Source organism: Dipteris shenzhenensis, chromosome 28 (genome assembly GCF_047967505.1).
Source record: "Dipteris shenzhenensis isolate YYH24624 ecotype China chromosome 28, Dip_SZ_1.0, whole genome shotgun sequence".
Lineage (NCBI taxonomy): Eukaryota > Viridiplantae > Streptophyta > Polypodiopsida > Gleicheniales > Dipteridaceae > Dipteris > Dipteris shenzhenensis.
The window spans coordinates 9,037,489-9,061,601 of record NC_141623.1 but is presented as its reverse complement, the minus strand read 5'-3'; the positions used below and the strand labels follow the sequence as shown (position 1 = coordinate 9,061,601).

General features: G+C 42.3%; 1 pseudogene; it reads right to left on the bottom strand.

Moving 5' to 3' along the window:
* Positions 1–17,651: 17,651 nt before the first annotated feature.
* LOC147883143 (aldehyde oxidase GLOX pseudogene) lies at positions 17,652–19,753 on the bottom strand (annotated as a pseudogene).
* Between the last annotated feature and the right edge of the window lie 4,360 nt (positions 19,754–24,113).

Genomic DNA, 24,113 nt, shown 5'->3' with positions numbered 1-24,113 from the left:
ACCACCGCCACCATCGCAAAGGAGATACATGGAGGCACTTCTATGATGATGGGTTGATTACTGAGGAGCAGTATACCCAAGCTACTGGACAGGCCCCCCAGGTATTTGAAAGTAATTAAATAATGCCAAAATTATAAGTAAAGATTTGATTTTTCATACATTGATATATGTTGTCCCTTGTTTACAGGCCGCCCCTGCACAAGACGACGAGGAAGACGAGGAAGGAGGTGCAGAAGGGAGCGCAGAAGGCAGCGCAGAAGGGAGTGTGGAAGGCAGCGAGGATTAGTCGTAGAAGTAGTGCTACTATTCTTTTTTGTACTTAAAGCCATTGGCTTGGCTTCGTGTCTCGTGTATATAGACTCCTCTTATTTTTTGTACTTGAAGCCACATGACATGGCTTAGCTTCCTTATTTTTTGTACTTGGAGCCACATGACGTGGCTTAGCTTCGTGCTATATGTATATACAAGCACTTTTTGAGCTTTCAATTTTATTGCATTTTGGAGTTGTAATATTTTATTTGGAATTGTAATTAAAATGTGGTTGGCTGTAAGAATTGAATTACAGAATGTGGATATGGGATTCTTGTAACTATATAGCATACACAACATACACAGTATTCTGTAAAATTTAAATTAAAAAAAAAGGCGCGTCTATCAGTGCGTTTAAAAACGTGTTTATATTCGCGTCTGTCTGTTCGACTTGCGTCTATACGTGCGTCTATCAAAGCGTTTATAAGCGCGTCTATTTACGCGTGTCTGTGTGCATCTATACGCGCATAAGTCTGATATATAGACGTGCAATTAGACGCGGGTCTCTTGACGTGCAAATAGACGCGCCCGTAAGTTTTTTATTTAGTTCATGAAATGCATCTGTGCGCACGTCTATGGGTGCTTTGTCTTGTTGTGGTTGTGAAGCATGGCATCATCAAGGAGTGCATCAGGTGCTATTGTAGCAGGGAACATGAAGTTGTTGTTGACGTCTTTACTAATGGATGTGTGGCATTACAGGCATTGTCAAGCAAAAGAAAAGTGATCTCATTGGTGAAGAGATCCCAACAAGCGACAGAGGTTGAGGCTATGTGTGTGGCACATGCATCAAATAATCCCCATATTAAGATTTGGTCTAGCATTGAGAGGCCTCTTGAGACACATAGAGTTGATTCACCTATCGATGAAGGAATTAAAGAGGGTGAGCATCACATTGAAGACTTGCAACCTTTAACTGAAGCAGATCTTGAAGCTATCCCAAAGATTACATTAGAAGATTTGGAGCAAGGTCTTTAGCTACTCATTTATGCCTTGTGTATTCAGTTTCAAAATAATATGACTTTTATGGATTTTCTCGATTGCACATACTCTCATTATATTAAAGAGATTAAACATTAGGTATGATAAAATTGTGTGACATAATGACATGGGGAATGGTACTAGTGTCATTCTCCCTATGTCGGGTTATACATAAGAGGTACTATTAACATTTTATGTGACCTCATATGGAGAATGGCACTAGTGCCATTCTCTCTTTGTGGTTATGTAGAAATGGTAATACTGTTATGTTCCTTTCTTGAATCTATGTTAGTTGAAAGCATTATAGAGATTAAAAATTGTATAGTATTAACTATGCTACCAAAGTTTGGATTTGGGTGCTTTCTACAAATCTATTGGACCAAAGTATTACAATATCTATGCTTTCAAATCATGCATTGTACATTTCTTTTGGGACATGGGGGGAGGCACTAGTAGTATTCTCTCCTCCCAATGAGGATATAGAGAAAGGCACTAGTGCCATTCTCCATAACCTTATATGTAAAATGGCACTAGCACCACCCCAAGAGAAGAATGGCACTAGTGCCATTCTCTCTGTGAGTTTAGAGAGAAAGGTTGCACTATTTGCATTCTCAATTGACCTTTAGAGAGATTGGCACCAGTGCCATTCCCCAAAAAGACAATGGAATCAGTGAACGGCGATGGATAATGTTCATACTTTATTGTTATTTATTAGTTTCATACGCTTTTGTGCTTCGACATTGTTGAATACACTCTTTATTTCTATATTCCTCAACTTCCACAGGGACCAATGATGCATGGAGGGATATGGAGACATCAAATGTAGAGGACAACATACCACCCAAAATGGGGACTATCAATTACGCGATGGATAAGGAGGTATAAAAGAAAACATAACCCAAAAAATGGAGAAAATTGCAAGGAATATCATGAATCCTATAATTTTATAAGAGAACATGGATGAACGTACTGTCTCAACATTGGGGACAAGACTAGATAATCTTATTGTTGTTGCAAACATGTATGAAAACATAGCACCTGACAATTTGGATGAGTCAGAAGCCACCAACTTCAAGGAGAATTTGGATCTATATCCACATACAATTTCTTTGGATATGCCATGAATAACAATCATATTAGACTTGAATGGCTTGTTATTAAGTCGCTGCCTATTCAAGTCTCCAATACATCCATCTATTATGCATGGCATAAATAGTTATATGGTTGTTCGTCCTGGGTGCATAGAATTCCTTAAAATCTTGCTACAAAGATTTAATGTAGCTATCTAGTCAACTGTGATGGAGTATAACGTACTTGATATGGTAGGAAAGCTGAAAAATTATGCAAATGAGAGCCTCCCTTTCTTTGTTGTATGGTTTTAGCAAGGATGCTACACTTACAGTAAGACGAGGATAAATAGGCTTGACAAGGTTGGTGTTGAGGCAATGTTCAAACCCTTAGCAAAAATCTCAAAGGCATTTGGATGTGATGCCAGAAGGACAATCCTTGTTGATGACTCCCCATACAAGGCTTGCATTAGCCCTCCATCAAATTGCATATTTCCTTCAACGTTTGATGTACAAGACAAGGATGATAATATTCTATTGAGAGAGTTGATGCCGTACTTACTACAACTCGATGAAACTAAAGATGTGCGCAACATGATTGAGACAAATCGGTATGGACAATTACCTGTGATAAAGGGGCATAACGTGTTTTATATTCCATTCTTCACCATGCATGATTTTCCTCCCTCCATTCATCAATTACTTTCTGAACAAGGTTGAAATAAAGAGAGAGGGCTATAGGTGGTAATATAGAACCAAAGGGTGTACACCCTAGGGCAACCCATGGTGGTGATGGCCAGGTGCCTAAACTCAATGCATCCCAAATAAGACTTTTAAGGAATGCTCCGCAACTCTCTAGCATGAATGCTATGCAAGTTTCTCAATTGGCTATAGACCTAGGGTACAAAGGTCGCTATATCAAGAAATACATTGCTAAGGGCTACATAAACTGACTAGAGAATGTGTATTTTCCATGAAGGTACATATGTCAAAGTGTTTTTTGATTTTATCTCAAGTCTATATAACTATTGTTGTAGCTAATTGAATTTGCCTTTTGTGATGTAGATAAATATACGTTCAAATTAAGCTTGAGTAGGTACATACCAAAACGAGATCCATTTGGACCATCAAAGTTACCTGTCCCTATCAACAAAGTGTTCTGGATAAAAAATGTGGCTTTCGAGATGCATGAGTCAACCATTACATGTGCTAGCTTGGGCTTGTTTGTGCATGACTCCATCAAGAGAGGCACTACTATTCTCCATTATGGAGGTGACAAGTACTCCTACTCTTGATAATTGATGGTATATCTGTTTGATGAAATACCCAATAAAGTACTGCATGGTCCTCAGTCTTCACCTGTAATTTAAAACCATAGGGTTGCAAGATGTATGATATAAAATTTATTACATTTCAAGCAAAGACTTAGTTAGAAGGCAATAGTTTACATACCTCAAATGCGCCCAACCACCATACGTGCTTTTTCGATTGGACACTGAAGTACTTTGAGCTGGACTTTGTGATCGATTGATCAAGTGGTCAATTCATCAAAGTGATAGAAACTCTCTATCTTTTTTTCCTTGACGACTTCACACTCATCGAGCTTCACAACAAACTTCAAAACTCCTTTACATTATTCAAATGTGATAATGTAGAACTCAACCATAAGTCTCTGCAATTGCTCAAGATCTATAAAAATATTATTCCAAGCATTATATGTAGTGCTTCCCTTTTCACTTTCATATACACTTTCGATATGAAAGTATCATCCAATAAACTTATCAATCTCTTGGTTGAGATGATCTCGTTCTGTCCACACTTGTGCTGGTGTTGGTAACAACACACGTTTTATCCGTTGATCTTTTAATGTTGATGACACAACTCTAAATATTGAAGCATATCCCTTTCTACTCACTCCACTCACATCAAGAGCCTCTTGAATTTTTGTGACATCAGCTTTACTTTCCGATACAAAGTCTTCAAGCACTTCACGTTTTACCTTTTGAAACTTCTTTTCCTCCATCATGTTCTTTGCAACAATAGTGGAGACTAAACCCTTCATTTTTTTGATAGGAATTAAATTAGGGTCAATGTTTTCTTTCTCAGGTCCTAAAATTTCCCTGCAACAAGTAAAATTTGCAATATTATAGATTTTCTTGCAAGACAGACACATACATACAAATACAATGGCTAAATAAGATGTACTCTTACCTTGCTTTTTGTACTCTGTGCTTACATCCTCCAGTGCCAGCTTTCAACTCTGCAATGTTTTGAATTCTCTTGCTTCGTTGTCTCTCTCCAAGAACGGTTCTCTTCATTCTTGCTCTCCTTAGCTCATTCTTTGTCTTTGAATGCTCTTCGATTTCCCTTTGCAACTGCTCTTTCAAGTCTGAATTTATCGACATTTCTTGGTCCTTCTTCGTTCTTTCTTGGACATACAATGTCTTGTACATTTCCACAATTAAATATTGAGTCGAAATGTATCCATACATTCCATTGTTCCCGTCACCCACAAACCTCAATAGCATTGTTAGATTAAAAAATGGAGGGCTCGAATTTCTCAATGGACATTTTGGGTAAATCTGTCCGTTGCATCACAAGTCGATATGTTGGGAGCCTACTCTTCTCATGTTTTCCTTTTTCTTAGCATTCACAAGCGGAACCTTTCCTCTTTTCTACAGTGGCATATATTTTTCTTCTAAATCAATATGTAAATGGTATAGTCGCTTCTTTTAAGGTTCTTCTTCAACAACATGGTTGCACCTAGCCATTTCGTGAGGGCTGGTTCTTCATCTTGTCTGCTTTTTATAAAACTCATCTAATCTTTCACACGGTAACCATTCAAATATTTGAAAACAAACGGATTAGTGATGAAGTGATGGTTCTTTATGAGAGGCTGCCATCGACAGAGATGCGGGATCTATATGGAGAGAGAATCTATATGGAGAGTTTAATGCTGCGTCTTCTCTATTATTTGAAAGGACTTTTTTATTCCTCCTTGGACTGACACACCTGTGGTCCTAAACTAATAGATATCCGTATTTTATTGCTTTTTCCACATTTTAAAAGAGAGATAAAAGAGAAAATAGTGAATTTCTTACAGGGCCCCAAAATCAGCTCCCTTCTTTCCTAATGCTTGGGAAGATCCAAGATAGTAAGTTGGAGAATGAACCTGACTTCATCAATTTTGGTTGACACATTATCAACAATGTCCAATGGCTTCATTTTAGTGTGGTTGGCTAGGCAGATGTTGAATTTATTCTTTTGCATTGAAGGTAGGCCCCATTCTTCATAAAGATCTCTTGCAAAAATGTTTACATCGGCTTTGCTGTCCACTATTGCAAGGGTATTGGCCAAAGGCTTTATGCTCCATCTGGATGGCTACATTTTTAATGTCATCCCTAGCACCGAATTTTACTGAAATAACCTTATCTTCTTCTTCAAGTGGTGGGAACTATTGTGAATATTCTATCCATCCCTTGAAACTATCCAACATTATAGGGCAATTCCTCAGTAAGATTCCAATAGGCATCATGACGGGATAGTATATTAAGCTTGCTAGTGTAGTACCATCCAATTGGGGATGTTTTTCTTGTCAGATTAAGGTAGAGTTACTAGTTTATCTTATTGAAGTATTGTTACTATGGTAATAACATAGTGGCATGTCAATGTTTAAGTTGCAATTTCAATTTGCTACTTTTGCATATTCAATGCAATAAATAAAAAATCTTGCTGTGTTGATCATGGTAAAAGCATTATGATTGTAAAAGTTACGAATTTAAGAAGTGAGAAGAGCTAGTAAGCAAAAAGGAAGACAAATTAGATGTGCAATGGAGATTGTGCATAGTAAAAGGGGTAGAGATTACAAGAGACAAAAAGAGAGAGAGAGAGAGAGAGAGAGAGAAGATTTCCAAGGAAGGGAATAGCAATTTGAACTTGGACCAATCATAACAAGAGTACAAGTACTCGTGAGCACTGCCCTTTGAGGGACGAGTTGATTTGGAGACACAGAGAGGAAAAGTATAAGAAAAGTGTAAGGAGAGCCAGGTCAATATAAAAAAATTCTGAAATCGAAATCTCAATTTGGCTGCTTACACTACAAGGCATAGGCCATTTTCCGACGGAAATACCGACGCTTTTTACATTAAAATTTTTTTTTTTCACGGGCGCAAAGGTCGCTATAAAAGTCGTTAAAATCGTCGAAAAAGGAGCGTCGCTATAAACCGTCGCTATATAGCGACGCTGTTAATCGTCGCTATATAGCGACGATGTAAACGTCGCTATATAGCGACGATGTAAGCGTCGCTATATAGCGACTCTGTTAATCGTCGCTATATAGCGACACTGGTAAACGTCGCTATATAGCGACGATTAACAGAAGGTAAAAAAAATGGTTAGTGGGGCTAAACAGGGCTTCCTTTTGGCCCTGTTTAGCCCCACTAACCTTTTTTTTTTTTTTGTAATTACAAAAGAAAGTTTTTTATAACAAAATTTCCCTTGCTTGCAGGGTGATACAAAATTGTTCTTGTGAACGATGAGGAAGAAATGCATATACATATACAACTGTGTTTGAAACAAAATTACCCTGTGAAAGGGCGATACAAAATGGCTCTAACGAGCGGATATGAAAAATGCTACTACCACTACTAATCCGAATCCGAATCCGAATCGTCTTGTTGGGCTGTTCCCTGGTCCTCGACACCTGCATCTTCTCCCTCGTCCCCGACACCTGCGTCTTCTCCTTCGTCATCGGCACCTGCGTCCGATCGCTCGTCTCTGATGATGGGACGCTTGAGCTTTGACCCTGAGAGTGAACCATATAAATCGAAAATTAGATTGGAACTTAAATTAAAAAGTGAGATTACAAGCAGGAGTAAACTTATACTGTGCGAGCAGCCACCTCAGCCCAATCGACTGTCGCTCCCATTGCCTCTTGCTCAATGAACCACGGCTTGGTTCCTATCCGAAATGCGCGCCGCGTCTCTGCATCCGTAGGAAGACGACCCATCGCAGCTTGCTGTGGATCCAATTTACGAGAGTTAGAGTTAGCTAAAGTGCATGTAATATGTAAGTAAAACAAATAGAACAATACATTAAATGGAAAGAAGTAAACTTACCACGGTTGCCTCGAACGCATACCGTCCGCCTGCACCAAAGTGCGAAGTACCTACGACATCCAGCCGTCTCTTCGCAGCCCTCCTCTGACCCTCGAACATTTCAGGATGGTCCCTATGTTGCTTCTTGAAGTACTTCCAATCAGCTTTGTCTGCCCAGCTGGGTTTAGACAACCCCTTTGTAATGGAAGTACGCATGGTTGATCTGCGATGCTTTAGGACCAAACCCATGCGCTCGAGCATATAACTGTTATTAAACTCCACATTTGGCGGATTAGGAAATCTGAGTTTTAACTCATCGATCACCGCCTGCTTCTTTTGGCCATCTTGATACCGCCAATCGATATTTATGCCGCTCTTGAAGTGATGACTCATCAACCGCCTCATGGCGGCCATCACTGCTTTGCCCTTTTTGTCTTCTATTATCTCTCCGGCAGATGTGATTTGATAGGAGAGATCCCCTGATGAGTAAGGGGGACTGACGGTAGCAGAGTCTGAAGGAGTGGAAGCTGCGCGATCGCTTCCGGATCGAGGAGTAGCTGTGGGAGTAGGAGAGGGAAAGGGACCTGACTGATACTATGTCTCCGGACCAAGTGGAGACCTAAAGGAGCGTGAGTGTGCTGACTCGTCTACATCTCCTGAGTCAGCACAACATGAGCCGCCCATCCTACTCTTCCTTCCCTTGCGGGAGGCATGCGCAGGTGATGATCCCGCGGTCGAAGGGGCGCGAGGGGATGGCTGGGCTGTACGTCCACCCGTCGGTGTAGGGGAAGGAATTGCGGAGGTCCTCTGAGAGAGCAGAGAGAAGAATCTCGCTGCCTCCTCATCGCTCATCTGCGCTACAAACTCGTCGGGAGTCCCAACAAAGCCATGCGCGGCTAGCAAAGGAGTCCCCTGAGGGGTAGTCGCAGTGCTACGTGGAAGAGGGGTCGGACCAGGGGTAGTCACAGTGCTAGGACCGAGAGGAGTCGGACCAGGGGTAGTCCTCGGGGTAGTCGCCTGAGAAAAATCAAAGTCCTCTGGAGCATATAGATCGTGAGCTCTCCTCCTGCGAGGCTGTCCGTACTCGTCCGATGAGCGACGTGATCCCATGTCTAACATAGACACAAACACGAAAACAGAAAACAAATAAACAAACATGAGCATTCTCATAGGCATAGGCACAGGCAAGAAGAAAGAAGAGGGAAAGGAAAGAAGAGGGAAAGGAAAGAGGGAAAGAAGAGGGAAAGATAAGAGGGAAAGAAGATGTAAAGGAAAGAAAAGAATGAGAATGAGGAAATAGAGAATGAGAGAAAGGGAAAGAGATGAGGGAAAATAGAGAATGAGAGAAGGGGGAAATGAGAGAAGGGGGAAATAGAGTGGGAAATAGAGAATGAGCTTATGCAGAAATAGAGAATGAGCTTATGCTTCTCTCATTCTCTATTTCCGCATAAGCTCACGCATAAGCATGAGCTTATGCGGAAACTTAAGCATAAGCTCATGCACATGCATGAGCATAAGCATGAGAAGGATGAGTTTCCGCATGCTTATGCTCATGCGGAAAAAGAGAAGGAGCTTATGCAGAAAAAGAGAAGGAGAGAAGCATCTCTCATTCTCTATTTCCGCATAAGCTCCTTCTCTTTTTCCGCATGAGCTTATGCTTATGCTCATGGGTGAGCATGAGCTTATGCTCATGTTTCCGCATATGCGAAAATAGAGGAGGAGAGAAGCATAAGCTTCTCTCATTCTCTATTTCCGCATATGCTCACGCAAAAGAGAAAGAGAAAGAGCTTATGCGGAAAAAGAGAAAGAGCTTATGCGGAAAAAGAGAATGAGATCCGCATATACTTCTCTCATTCTCTATTTCCGCATAAGCTCTTGCGGAAACTTCCGCATAAGCTCACGCTCATGAATAAGCATAAGCTCATGCTTATGCTCATGCGGAAATAGAGAAGGAGCTTATGCGGAAAAAGACAAGGAGCTTATGCGGAATAAGAGAAGGAGCTCATGCGGAAACTTGCGGAAACTTGCATGCGGAATAAGAGAAGGAGCTTATGCGGAAAAAGAGAATGAGAGAAGCATATGCTTCTCTCATTCTCTATTTCCGCATAAGCTCTTGCGGAAACTTACGCATAAGCTCATGGACATGAATGAACATAAGCATGAGCTTATGCTTATGCTCATGCATAAGCATAAGCATAAGCTCATGCTTATGCTCATGCGGAAAAAGAGAAGGAGCTTATGCGGAAAGAGAGAAGGAGCACTTGCGGAAACGAGCGGATAAGCTCTTGCGGAAACTTGCGCATAAGCTCATGCTCATGCATGAGCATAAGCATGAGCTTATGCTTATGCTTATGCGGAAACTTGCGGAAACTTGCGGAAAAAGAGAAGGAGCTTATGCTTATGCTTATGCGGAAATAGAGAAGGAGCTTATGCGGAATGAGAGAAGGAGCTTATGCGGAAAAAGAGAATGACAGAAGCATAAAAGAGAATGAGAGAAGCGTGTGCTTCTCTCATTCTCTATTTCCGCATAAGCTCTTGCGGAAACTTACGCATAAGCTCATGCTCATGAATGAGCATAAGCATGAGCTTATGCTTATGCTTATGCATAAGCATAAGCATAAGCATAAGCATAAACTCATGCTTATGCTCATGCGGAAAAAGAGAAGGAGCTTATGCGGAAAAAGAGAAGGAGCACTTGCGGAAACTTGCGGATAAGCTCTTGCGGAAACTTACGCATAAGCTCTTGCGGAAACTTACGCATAAGCATAAGCATAAGCTCATGCTTATGCTCATGCGGAAATAGAGAAGGAGCTTATGTGGAATGAGAGAAGGAGCTTATGCGGAAAAAGAGAATGAGAGAAGCGGATGCTTCTCTCATTCTCTATTTCCGCATAAGCTCTTGCGGAAACTTACGCATAAGCTCATGCGGAAGAATGAGCATAAGCATGAGCTTATGCTTATGCTTATGCATAAGCATAAGCATAAGCTCATGCTTATGCTCATGCGGAAAAAGAGAAGGAGCTTATGCGGAAAAAGAGAAGGAGCACTTGCGGAAACTTGCGGATAAGCTCTTGCGGAAACTTACGCATAAGCTCTTGCGGAAACTTACGCATAAGCTCATGCTCATGAATGAGCATAAGCATGAGCTGCATAAGCATAAGCATAAGCTCATGCTTATGCTCATGCGGAAATAGAGAAGGAGCTTATGCGGAATGAGAGAAGGAGCTTATGCGGAAAAAGAGAATGAGAGAAGCATATGCTTCTCTCATTCTCTATTTCCGCATAAGCTCTTGCGGAAACTTACGCATAAGCTCATGCTCATGAATGAGCATAAGCATGAGCTTATGCTTATGCTTATGCATAAGCATAAGCATAAGCTCATGCTTATGCTCATGCGGAAATAGAGAAGGAGCTTATGCGGAATGAGAGAAGGAGCTTATGCGGAAAAAGAGAATGAGAGAAGCATAAGCTTCTCTCATTCTCTATTTCCGCATAAGCTCTTGCGGAAACTTACGCATAAGCTCATGCTCATGCAGAAATAGAGGAGGAGCTTATGCGGAATGAGAGAAGGAGCTTATGCGGAAAAAGAGAATGAGAGAAGCATAAGCTTCTCTCATTCTCTATTTCCGCATAAGCTTATGCGGAAACTTACGCATAAGCTCATGCTCATGAATGAGCATAAGCATGAGCTTATGCTTATGCTTATGCTTAAGCATAAGCATAAGCATAAGCATAAGCTCATGCTTATGCTCATGCGAAAATAGAGAAGGAGCTTATGCAGAATGAGAGAAGGAGCTTATGCGGAAACTTACGCATAAGCTCATGCTCATGAATGAGCATAAGCATGAGCTTATGCTTATGCTTATGCTTATGCTTATGCATAAGCATAAGCATAAGCTCATGCTTATGGTCATGCGGAAAAAGAGAATGAGAGAAGCTTATGCGAATGAGAGAAGGGGGAAATAGATAAGGGGGAATGAGAGAAGCATAAGCATAAGAGAATAAGAGGGATGCGGAAATAGAGAATAAGGGGGAAAGGAAAGAGAGAAGGGAAAAGAGAGAGGGGGAAAGAGAGAATAAGAGAAGAGGGAAAAAAGAGAAGGAGGAAAATGAGAAAAAGAGAAGGGGGAAGAGAGGGTTCCTACGCCCATCACTGCAGCTAGCGCTTAAGGCGCTAGCTGCAGGCCAATGCAAATAACAAAAAGCTTAAATGGAAAGAAGAGGAAGCACTTACCTGTAAAAGTATGTCCCGCTCGGTGTAGTGGACTGGGCCCACAAAAGAGAGACTATGTCCCGCTCGGTGTAGTGGACTGGCCCTACAAAAGAGAGAAAACAACCCATTTTTTCAAATAAGATGTTAGTGGAAAGAGGAGATCACAAAAGCAACTTCTTGAAAGGAGACAAGGAAAGAGAAGATTGAGGAGACAAGGAAAGGAGGAGATTGAGGAGAAGAGAAGGAAGAGAAGGAAGAGAAATACAGAAAGAAGAGGTGAGTTTCTTTCTTTCTTTCTTGAAATTTCGTTTTTTGTTTGAATCCTTTCTAATCAAGCATGAAAACTAGTTTAAAACTTTAGCAATACAAGTAGAAACACTCACAAAACCAAAGCTAACAAACAAACAACCTACATTGTTGAAAAAAACTCACCTTTTGAAGAACTTTCTTTCTGGAAACCAAAGAGGGAAAAAGGAGAGAGAGGGTGCACAAGAGGTAGGAGGAGGGTGAGGAGTGGGAAATAGGGTAGGAGGTTGCTTGGAATAGATGGGAGGTCAGTGAAAATAGGTGGGAGGAGATTTTGGAGAGCTTAGTTGAGAGATTAGGAAAGCTTTGAGCAAAACGCCGCGGGTTTCGGCGTTTCGGGTTTTAACCCACAGCGTCGCTATATAGCGACGCTTATTCGTCGCTATATAGCGACGTTTTTAATTGAAAACGTCGCTATATAGCGACGCTTTCAATTAAAATCGTCGCTATATAGCGACGAAAAAAAGCGTCGCTATATAGCGACGCTTACAGTTTGTTTTTTAATGAGGCCTCCTGTGACTCAAACATGCTATGCCTATAATTGTCAATATCTCCTCTTACTACATAGCCTTACTATATAGGATTTTTTGTTTCAATCCTTACTATATAGCGATGTCATTCTTTTTATATAGCCTCAAGAGAAGCTCAAATTAAACATGCTATGCTCATAATTGTGTACATCTCCTCTTCATGCTTATGTTTTGGTTTTATAAGTGTAGATGGAAGGGACGAGTGGAAGCTCATCCGATGATGCGCCAACGCCCGGGAGCACAAAGTGGCTTACGGAGAGGTTATATTGTCATTGCACTCATTGCAAGCGAGAAGTACGACATCAACGTCGTATTATCATGCGCCACTTGCGGATGTATGGGGAGGAGCCGGAACCAGTACCCCCCGTTGGTGTTGCACATGTTGATGGATCATCGGTAAGTCAAAGCTATTTAAGTTCGCAATCTTATTGTATACCCAGAATTAGAAGATCTTCTATTTACACGAATGAGCTTATGACAGGATGACGAGGGTGACAAGGGTACACATATACCTTCTCACTTTCAACAAGACTATAGTCTCCCAGATGACGACGAGGGTATGGTCGACATGATGGATTCCATTTTTAGGGGCACTACATCCCACGTACACGTGATGTCAGAGTCTGAGGTGAAAATGCGAGAGTTGCAATCAACACAATTGTACGAGGGTGCCAGGATGTCTAAACTACGTGCTTGTCTCTCAATCTTGAATCTACAAGTACAGTATGGGTGGTCGGATACAAGTGTCTCGGCCTTAATGAGGTTAGCCCTTGCATTAATTTGATTGACTCATTATTTGGATATTGTTTGTTTTGAGAATCATCATTTGGATAGTGTCTTTGTCATAGGTTGCTCCAAAAGATGTTGCCTGCACCAAATACCATGCCCGCATCAAGAGATGAAGCGAAAAAGATGCTAACAATGGTGGGTATGGATTATGATACCATCCATGCTTGCCGTAATGATTGTATTCTCTTTCGTCGTGAGCATGGAGATTTGGCTAGTTGTCCAAAGTGTGGGGAACAACGATATAGAGATGACTTGCAGGGTGAGAGGATACCGGTAAAGGTCTTAAGACACTTTCCCATCATTGCAAGAATACAACACATGTTTCGATGCAAATCCATAGCGGAGTTGATGACATGGCATGCATCTCATCGGTCCACTGATCACACAGTGAGGATTCCCGCAGATTGTGCGGCTTGGAAGCACATAGATAATCAGTGGCCGGACTTTGCGAGAGAGCCACGCAACTTACATCTTGGGCTAGCCATGGACGGCATGAATCCTTTCGGGTTACGCTCGACATCTTGGTCGACATGGCCCATAGTCGTGGTGAATTACAATATCCCACCATGGCTAACAATAAAAAAGGGACACCTCATGCTTGCACTACTTGTGCCAGGAAAGTACAAGGCAAGAAACATGGACGTGTACATGGCACCTTTGATAGAGGAGTTACAGATATTATGGAGAGGAGTGCAGGTCTTTGATATTTCCAGAGCTCCTAGGCATACCAATGATATTTCCGTCAGGGGTATCTTGATGTGGACCATGCATGACTACCCAGGATATGGAGAGTGCGCAGGTACGTGGTTATGTCTTTACATGTACAATGAGGGATTATGCTTTTTTTACTCTCTTTTGCACGCATGTCTTGTACTAACATATTCATGCACGCGTGCAGGGCTTGTTACAAGTGGGTACCATGCTTGTCCTGTTTGTGGACCCGCTCTGAAATCGCTTGCACGCTACTCCAAACACATGAGGAAAAATGTTTATGAAGGTCATGCTCGATACCTTCCGCTCGACCATCTCGCACGTGGAGGTCAGCTTGATCCACCACCATCATATTTGAAAGCAAGTGATTGGATTCAAGCTTGGAGGGAGAATGGAGAGGAACCTCCTCCTGGTATGAAGAGGCTATCGATCTTTCACGAGCTTCCTTATTGGGGTCAGTTACAAATCAATCATCTCTTGGATCCCATGCATATCTTTAAGAATGTGGGGGCTACCATTTGGGCACACTTGGTTGGTTCCAAGGACTCGAGAGGAGTGCGAGAAGACTTGCGTGCTATGAATAGGATGTCTCGTTTGTGGCCCCAAGTGCATGCTTCAGGAAAAGTTGTCCTCCCGAAAGCAACGTGGATCCTCTCTACGAGGGAGGAGGCAGCGATCAAGGCAGACATTGCCTCTTTTCAAACACCGACAGGGTACATGCGTTGCTTGAAAGGAGCATTTTCAAAGGACAATAAGCTTAGTGGCCTCAAGTCCCATGATTGGCACAAGGTCTTACAGGTATTCTAAGTAGAATTAGTGTACCGATAATAGTGATGCATTAGCGTAATTATTATTATGTTATATTGTTGACATGATTTCATTGTTGCTTTGATAGTTCATCCTTCCAATTACAATAAAAGGGTGCTTACAAGAAGATGTTAGAAATGCTATATTCAAGATCTGTGGTATTGTGAGGTATGCTTACTATCAATTCGCATTATCTATTTTCTTCATGGACATGTGAAATAGGTGGATATCTCAAATATCTTACATATGCATGGACATGTGAAATAGGTGGATATCTCAAAAAGAGATCTCTATATCGAGCATCGAGAAGGCTAGGGTGGAATCCATCGAAGCCGTATGCTTGCTTGAGAAGCACTTTCCCTCAAGCATTATGACAACTCAAGTCCACTTGCTTGTGCACATAGTTGATGAGGTGGCTATAGCAGGTACCGTTCATAATCGATGGATGTTTTTTCTCGAGCGGTTTATGAAAACTTTAAAGGGGTTTGTAAGACAAAGAGCAAGACCAGAAGCAAGCATGGCAGAGGGATGGCTTGTGCAAGAGTCATTAGTATATATCACAGAGTTTCTTGCATCCACGGATCCTGATATGCCGCAAGCTTGGCACAACAAGGATGATGATCGCATCATTGGCGAGGTCCCCCAAGGAAAAGGGATTGAAAGAAAGATGAGCGAAGAGCAAATGGAGAAATTCAATAAGTTTTGTATCCTCAATAGCCCTGAGATGCAGAAGTGGATTGAGAGATATGAAGTGGCCAAAGCAGAAAGAATAAATGCAAGGACGAGATTCAGAGTAATGTACAGGCGATCACAACCATATCCACGAGATCTGGCTCTTCTCCCTACTCACATGTCACTTGATTGGCTACAACTAGCTATACGTAAAGCCGAACGTGATGGAGAGACAATAAACGAGCGCGAGCGGGAGTTATCATCTGGATGTATGGTGCATGTAAGTTTCTTATCTCTTGATGTAATTAAGTAATTATTTGTGGCAATATATGCTATAAAATAGGTGCATCTTCATTGTTTTAATGATGCTCTTTTACAGTAGAAAAAGTACAGTGCATTATGGTCATATGGACGACATTTTCGCATAGAACGCATCGATTCAAAGAGAGTCACGTATGATTGTGGAGTCATGGCTAACTTCACACAAGATAGCCGAGCAAGTGCTTCGGATATCAATCTTCTCTCCTCACAGTTGGATTATTGTGGAACCATACGCGACATCTATGAAATTGATTTCAGACGATTTACTATTTTCATTCTTGATGTAAAATGGTTTAGAACTACTTACAACGGTCCCCATGCAACTGTGAGAAAAGATGGTAGCGGTCTCTTTGCAATAGACTCCACCAAACATTGGACCGATGAAAGTGATACTTTTGTTCTTCCCGAGCACTGTGAGCAGGTGCATACTAATGATTTAATTAGTCGAAGCTTTCGTTTTTTAAGTCCATTGATATATATATAATTGACGACATTTGGCACGTGATTTTTCATCTTCAATATAGGTGGTTTTTCATCCGGATTGTTCTGATCCAAGATGGTGGTACGTGATCCAAGTTGCACCACGAAGTAAGCAGATTTTTGAAGATCGAGATGTGGATATGGAGATGCCACTACCAAATCCGGATCCAATTGATGAATCTAGCGAAGAAGATGTAGATCACCATATGAGGCAAGAGGAAGATGCGCATAATGACATCGCACGGGAGGAGGATGGAGATCACGATATTGACGAGGAAGACAACAATCGTCAAGATCAATCACCACACTTAAGCTTAATTGAAGAAGATGATCAAATACTTTTAGGTGAACGTACGATGCTAGAGTACGATGATGATATAGGAGATCAACTCGGTATAGAGTTGGAGATAGACTTGCTTGGCGCCTTAGACTTGGCTCAAGATGAAACAGTTGATGTAAATGCTCTTATTTAATTTGATTTTTCTCATCTCCAACTTGGACATGAATATATGAGCTTCAAAGGCTTGATGTACATGCTCTCATTTTTTATTTCTCTATGAGCTCAAACATGTATGAAAATTTAAAAAATTTTGTCATTGGAAGAAAATAAATTTTAAGGCTAAAAAAAAAAAAAAAACCTCTCTGTAAAACGTCGCTATAATATAGTCTCAGTGTCGCTATATAGCGACCTTTAAAAGTCGCTATATAGCGGCATTTACTAACGTCGCTATATAGCGACCTTTCAAAGTCGCTATATAGCGACTTTTACTAACGTCGCTATATAGCGACGCTTATTAAAAGTCGCTATATAGCGACGATTTACGACACCCGATTTTTATACCGACGATTAACGCTAAGCGGGCGCTAATCGTCGGTACGTAAACGTCGCAATAGGATGCGTGTGTAGTAGTGTTAGAAGTCTAAACCTCCAAATAAGACCTATCCTTCAGGGCAGGCCAGAAATACGTATTTAACCAACATCATTCATCTCATTTAGTATTCAAAATTCAAACAGGCGATGCAAAATGAGTAAACTGTACACAAACACAGAATTAATTCAGCCTTCCTTAATTGAAGCAGCGTGTCACACACAAGCTTATCCATTTTCTCTATTGAGGTTTTCTCTTTATTCAACGGTCTCTCTCTCTCTCTCTCTCCTTCCTTTTAAGCCTTCGATTCACTTATTATGCAGTTCTTATATATACCTCGTACCGACTATGCAGTTCTTATATATACCTCGTTGGGGAAATACCGACTATACCTCATTTCGCTTCTTGTTCATGCACTCGGAAGACGATTTGGTGTTAAATAATCATTGCTACACCACGTTTAGGATCAATAAGAAAATAATTTATACGTCCTTCCCCTGCAAGTTACTTTGGATTGGCCGTGCTACAGAGAAGTTTTGTCCTCTCTGAACATGTAACCGTCAAGGGCGATAGCTCAACGTTCGGCTACAGTTCCTCACATGCCATTCAGTCTTTTACTGCGGTTATATGTTGGCTTCCTGACCAACCAAAGTACAGCTCTTCAAAGTTCACGCATCGTTGAACTCTGGATACCTTAATGCAGGTAGCTTTCCAGAGATAGTGAAAGAATTATCCTACAAGTGATACGGGCTTGAGCCGCTCTCTAGCTCTTGCCCAAAAGAATAACTAGCACACTATCAGTGGATAATAGAGATACATATATACTATTAACAGCTGTAGAGGTAGAGGTGCTCAAATTAGCCGAACCGAACCCAAACACCCACGCTTGGAATTCCTGCATTGACAACGAACAGAAGATAATATCCAGCTGGAGCTGCAACGGCGCTTGGAGGAGCCGTCACTGTGGATGAGTATCTCTGCCCAACAATCTGCACTGCTGTAGCCGCAAGGATTAGCTGACGCTGATTCATGGAGAAGGTGTGAGTGGTGAAGGGCGGAGAATATACTCTGTATTGCACGTTTGTGGATCTGCTGCTTAGAGAAAACTGTACTGTGAAAGTAGAACCATAGCCAATCGCTGTGTTAGAAAGGGAAGTGATCTTTGGCCGTAGAGAAATATATGCTTGGTTGAGATAATAAGGACTGTAAGCCTCAAGTCTGAGCTCGGTCGGGAACGGTGCGCGTGAGAAGGAATACCCAGCGTTAGGATTACTTCCACCTACTAGAATGCGTCCATCCGGTAACACATTGGCAGTAGAATGATACATTCGAGGTATGGTCGTGGCAGCAAGCACATGGAAGCGAGAGCCTGTGGCATCAGTAGGCCTGTAGAGAACAGGAGAGAGATTGGGATTGGCAGCATTGCCCCAACCTGCTGCTCCTGTACGCGCTCCGTTTATGATGAGGACTTCGCCAGTAGGAAGGATTAGCATGTCGCCCATCACCCTCGGAGACGGCATGTTCTCCATCGCCCAGCTCGGGTTGGCATCGGTAATCACCATCCTTCCGCAACTTTGAAGAGCAGGTACTTGGACGCCATTGCCAGCTTGCTGGTATCCACCATCGGGAGATCCGCCACAAACGAGTACCTCTACTCTTTGAAAATTATTCGAAGCAGAAAGAGGTAGCATGACGGAGGACCCTGAAGAAGGATAATTCCGACCACCACCACCAGGGAGATTGGGGAAAGTCTTGAGGACCTTGTTGTTCTTGTAATCGAGCAAAATGGATTGCTTGTTGGCGAAGACGAACAAGTTGCCGTCCGAAGAAAGATGGAGAAACGGATACAGGTTGTTCTCCACGTTCGGGACATAAGTATTGGAAAGAAAACTGAAAGCATTAGCACCTCCTCGAGATGGCACGAACTCGTAGCTGAACGAGCGTCTTCCACCGACAACGATCATGCTATTGTCTGGGAGAATTTGATTCGAAGCATACCACCTTGCAGCAGCCGTTTTGGGATACGACTCGCTCCAATCGCAGGCACCATTCGGACAGGGAACGAAGTGACGAACTGCCTCTGCGCCATCGTTGTAACCACCGGTAGAAACAAGGGTCCCATCCGCCAAGAAGGCTGCTGAAGAGCACCACGTATCAGTGAGCACTTCCAGCGGGCGGATTGTGTTGGTAGCGATGGTGTATTCGATGGAATGGGCGTAGCAGTCTACCTTGAGAGCCAAATCATTGGGGTCATCACGACACTTTCCGTTTGGCAGCTTAAGCTGGGAAGCGCCATAGTCAGTGCGATCGAACATAATCACGGTGTTCTGGTGAGTGACAGTCATGTGCATTGCCGAGACACCCCCGTTCTCGATGAGAAGCTGCCAGGTGCCGGGAGTGACGGTCTGGGAAATAGCATGCTGGATGAGGACTTGAAAGAGGAAGAAGCTGCAGAGGAAGGACGAAAGACGTTGAGTGCCGGAAGAAGCACCTCGGAGAATAAGGGAAGCCATATTTCGAAGGACGAAAGCTGGACGCTGTGACTCTCCCTTTACCCTAACCTTTTGCTCTCTCTCTCTCCGAGTTTCTTTGCCTCTCCCTCTCCTTCTCCCTCTCGCTCTCCCCGGTCTGTTATCGTACTACTACTCTGATCTCTCCCTTTCAGCCTGTATAAGGAATATATACTGCATACCAGACTTGTGATCCGGCCTTTCGCCTTTCGCTACAGGACAAGTCACTGATTTATATACAAATCAACGCGAGACTCCACCAAGCAAGCGAGAGGCGAACCCAAGATCGGATCATCGGGCGTCAAGTTGTCAACCCAAGGGTGGAAGACGGGGGGGCGGAAATTGGATGCTGATGATCAGTCGTGATTCGAGGCAAAAACCTAGGCGGGTATGAAAAGAAGAAGCCGCTAGCAGACCGAGTGGCAGCTGGATCTGAGGAAGAGAGCAACTGGATGTGTGTGAAGAAGGGTGGCAGAGAGCAGCTGGAGACGGTAAGGAGAGGGTGAATACGAGGGGAGGTAGGGAGGAGGAGGAGCTGGAAAGGATGAAGAAGTTATGGAGGTGGCTGAAAGTGAAGGACTTGAAAGGTGGTGTTGACTATAAGGCCTGACGCCTATTGAGGCTTCCAGTTGTTCATCGTCCAGCTAGCTTATTATTTGCATGCACACGTCTTCTAAAAGTTCCTTAGCTTTGCGTGCCTTTCCTTGATATGCTGCAGACGCTCTCCCATCACCTTCCCACCTCTCTTCGTTGAAAATATTTTTCACAAACCCTTCACTTCAAAATTTACCCCCAATGGGAAGGCCTTAGTAATCGGTTACTTTTGAAAAGGAAAAATATAGAATTTCCCTTTTGTGGCTGCTGCCAGACGCTCTCCACTCACATCATTCACTCTTTTCTAAACATTGCATTTTCCCCATCGTTCGCTTCAGCTCAAACTCTATTCCCACCTCTCTTCACTGAAAATATTTTTCACAAACCTTTCACTTCAAAATTTACCCACAATGGGAAGGCCTTAGCAATCGTTTACTATGAAAAATATGGAATTTTCCTTTTTTGGCCTGCCCTCTGGGTAGCCTTAGCAAAGATGCAATTTTGGAAAAGCGAAAATAAGGCATTTCTTGAATTTTTGAAAGTGCACCTTTCCTATTGGCTCTTCTTCATTGGACTTGAATGCAAACTTTAAAGTGGTTGACTCTCTCTCTCTCTCTCTCTCTCTCTCTCTCTCTCTCTCTCTCTCTTCCCTTCTTTATCTCCTCAAGTCTTCTTATAGAGGATGAATGAGCCACTAATGTCTCTTTTCCTTCACACAAGTATCCCTTAGCAAATGTTTTAAAAGTGGGAACCTCTTGGATCACAAGCTGAGATGGACGAGAGTTTTGGCATTCATCGACCTAAGGAAGTATGCAAGGTTGACCTACAATGCTTCAAGAGGAGCCCCATGCGCTCTTTCATGTAGTCTATATTGGACTCCCAATTTGGAGGGTTAGGATATTGTCTTTTCAATTCATCCATGACTGCCTACTTCTTTCCCTCATCTTGGTACAGCAAGTCAGTAGCTATGCCGCACTTGAAGTGGTGGCTCATCAACTGCCTCATGGTGGCCATCACTACTGCATCCTTTTTTATTTTCTATTATCTCTCTAGCAACCGTGATTTCATAGGACAAGTCCTCAACTAAGTAAGGAGGACTCATGGTAGTGGCAGTTAGAGCGAGTGGTGTTTGTGCGAGCGCTTATGGAGAGAGGAGTAGCAGTGGGAGTAGGAGAGGGCAAGGGACCTGACTAGTACTGGTGGGTCTTGAGACCAAGTGGAGACCTATAGGGATGTGACTATGCTGACTCATCTACATCTCCCGAGTCAGCACAACATAAGCAATCCCTCCTACTCTTCCTTCCCTTATGATGGGGTGCCCAGGTGATGACCCTTCAGTCGAAGGGGCTAGAGGGGATGGTTGGACAGTGGGTCTAGTCATCAATGTAGGAGAGGGATTTGCTGAGGTCCTCTGGGATAGTAGAGAGAAGAATCTCACTGCCTCCGCATTGGTCATCTGTGCGACAAACTCGTCGGGACTCCCGACAAAGCCATGGGCTGCTAGCAAAGGAGTTTCCCGAGGGGTAGTCATAGTGCTACGTCCAAGAGGAGTTGGCTCACAGGGGTAGGCCCTTGAGGTGTTGTTTGACTAGAATCAAAGTCCTCTGGAGATCATGACGTCTCCTCTGACGAGGGTTTTTGTACTCGTCGGATGTGCGACATGATCCCATGTCTAATCTACGGGGATTGGGTAAATGTAGACACAAACACGAAAACAAAAAACAAAAAACAAGAGCAGGTAAGAAGAGGAAATCATATGCATAAGAGAAGGAGAACAATAAGAGAAGGAGAGGGGAAAAGAAGAGAAAGAAAAGGGAAAAAGAGATTGAAAGAGGGATATGCATAAGAGAAGGAGAAGCATAAGAGAAGGAGAGGGGAAAAGAAGAGAAAGAAAAGGGGAAAAGAGATTGAAAGAGGGGAAAAGAACCAAATATGCATAAGAGAAAAAAGAGAGAAAGCATATCCATAAGAGAAAAAGAGAGAAAGCATATGCTTATGCTTATGCATAAGCATATGAGCATATGCTCATGCATAAGCATATGCTTATGCTTATGCATAAGCATATGAGCATATGCTCAGGCATAAGCATAAGCATAGGCATAGGCATAGGCATATGCTTATGAAAAGAAGAGGAAACGAGAGGAAAAAAGAAAAGGAAAGGAGAAGAAGAAGGAGACATATGCTCATGCATAAGAGAAGAAAAAACATATGCATAAGAGAAAAAGAGAGAAAGCATATGTTTGAAAGAGGGGAAAAGAGATTGAAAGAGGGGAAAAAGAGATTGAAAGAGGGAAAAAAGAAGAGGGGAAAAGAAGAGAAGGAAGCTCGGGGAAAAGAGATTGAAAGAGGGAAAAAAGAAGAGGGGAAAAGAGCATAAGCATAAGAGAAGGAAGAGGGGAAAAGAGATCGAAAGAGGGGAAAAAGAGATTGAAAAAGGGGAAAAGAGATTGAAAGAGGGAAAAAAAGAAGAGGGAAAAAAAGAAGAGGGAAAAGAGCATAAGCATAAGAGAAGGAAGAGGGGAAAAGAGATCGAAAGAGGGGAAAAAGAAGAGGGAAAAAGAAGAGAAGGAAGAGGGGAAAAGAGATCGAAAGAGGGGAAAAAGAAGAGAGGAAAAGAGCATAAGCATAAGAGAAGGAAGAGGGAAAAAGAGCATAAGCATAAGAGAAAAAGAAAGAAAGCATATGCTTATGCTTATGCATGAGCATATAAGCATAACAGAAAAAGAGAGAAAGCATAAGCTTGTGCTTATGCATGACACATATGAGCATATGCTCATGCATAAGCATAAGCATAGGCAAATACATATGCTTATGAAAAGAGGAGAAAAAGAGGAAAAAAGAGAGTGGAAAATAAGAGAAGGAAGAGGGAAAAAGAGATTGAAAGAGGGAAAAAGAAGAGAGGAAAAGAGCATAAGCATAAGAGAAAAAGAGAGAAAGCATATGCTTATGCTTATGCATGAGCATATGAGGGAAAGAGGGGGGGAAAAAGGGAGGAAAAGAGGAAAAGAGGGGAAGAAGAGGGAATAAGATAAGAGAGGGAAAGAGAGGGTTCCTACGCCCATCACTGCAGCCAGCACTTAAGATGTTAGCTGCAGGCCAATGCAAATAACAAAAACAACAAAAGGGAAAAAGAGGAAGAACTTTCTTACCTGGAAAAGTCCCGAACCGTGTTTCATGGACTAGCCCTACAAAAAAGAGAAAACAAACCATTTTTTTAGATAACTAGTTAGAGGGAGGAGGAGTTTGGAAAAGCAACTTTTTAAACGGATTGGATGAGTTTGGAGAAGCCTATAAACAAGGAGAAAGCATAAGCCTACAAACAAGAAGAAAGAGGAGGAAAAGAAATACCAAAAAGAGAAGAGATGAGTCTTCTTTCTTTCACCAAATCTCGTTTTTTGTCCTTAACCTCTGAAAATCAAGCATGAAAATTAGCACATAGCCTTAGCAATACAAGGAGGAACATGCTTCAACTCTCACAAAACGAAATCTCACAAAAAATAAATCTACATTGCTTAAAGAGACCCACCTTCTTGAAAAACCTCCCTTCATACAAGCAGAGAGGGAGAAGGGTAGAGAGGGAGCACAAGTGTTGGCAGAGGGACACGGTAGGGGTGAGGAGTGGAAAATAGAGAGGAGGAAAGCGAGGTCATCGAATATAAGGTGGGAGGAGAGATTTTTGGTTTTCTCGCAATAGAGATGTGAAAGGCAATGTTGTGTGGGGTTTTGGGTTTATGCCCCAATGTCACTATATAGCGATGCTGGTCAGTCGCTATATAGCGACGTTTATATCAAAAAGGCATCGCTATATAGCGATGGTTCAAGGCACTTATTGTAAGAAGAGAGAAAAGGAGCTCATGGGTG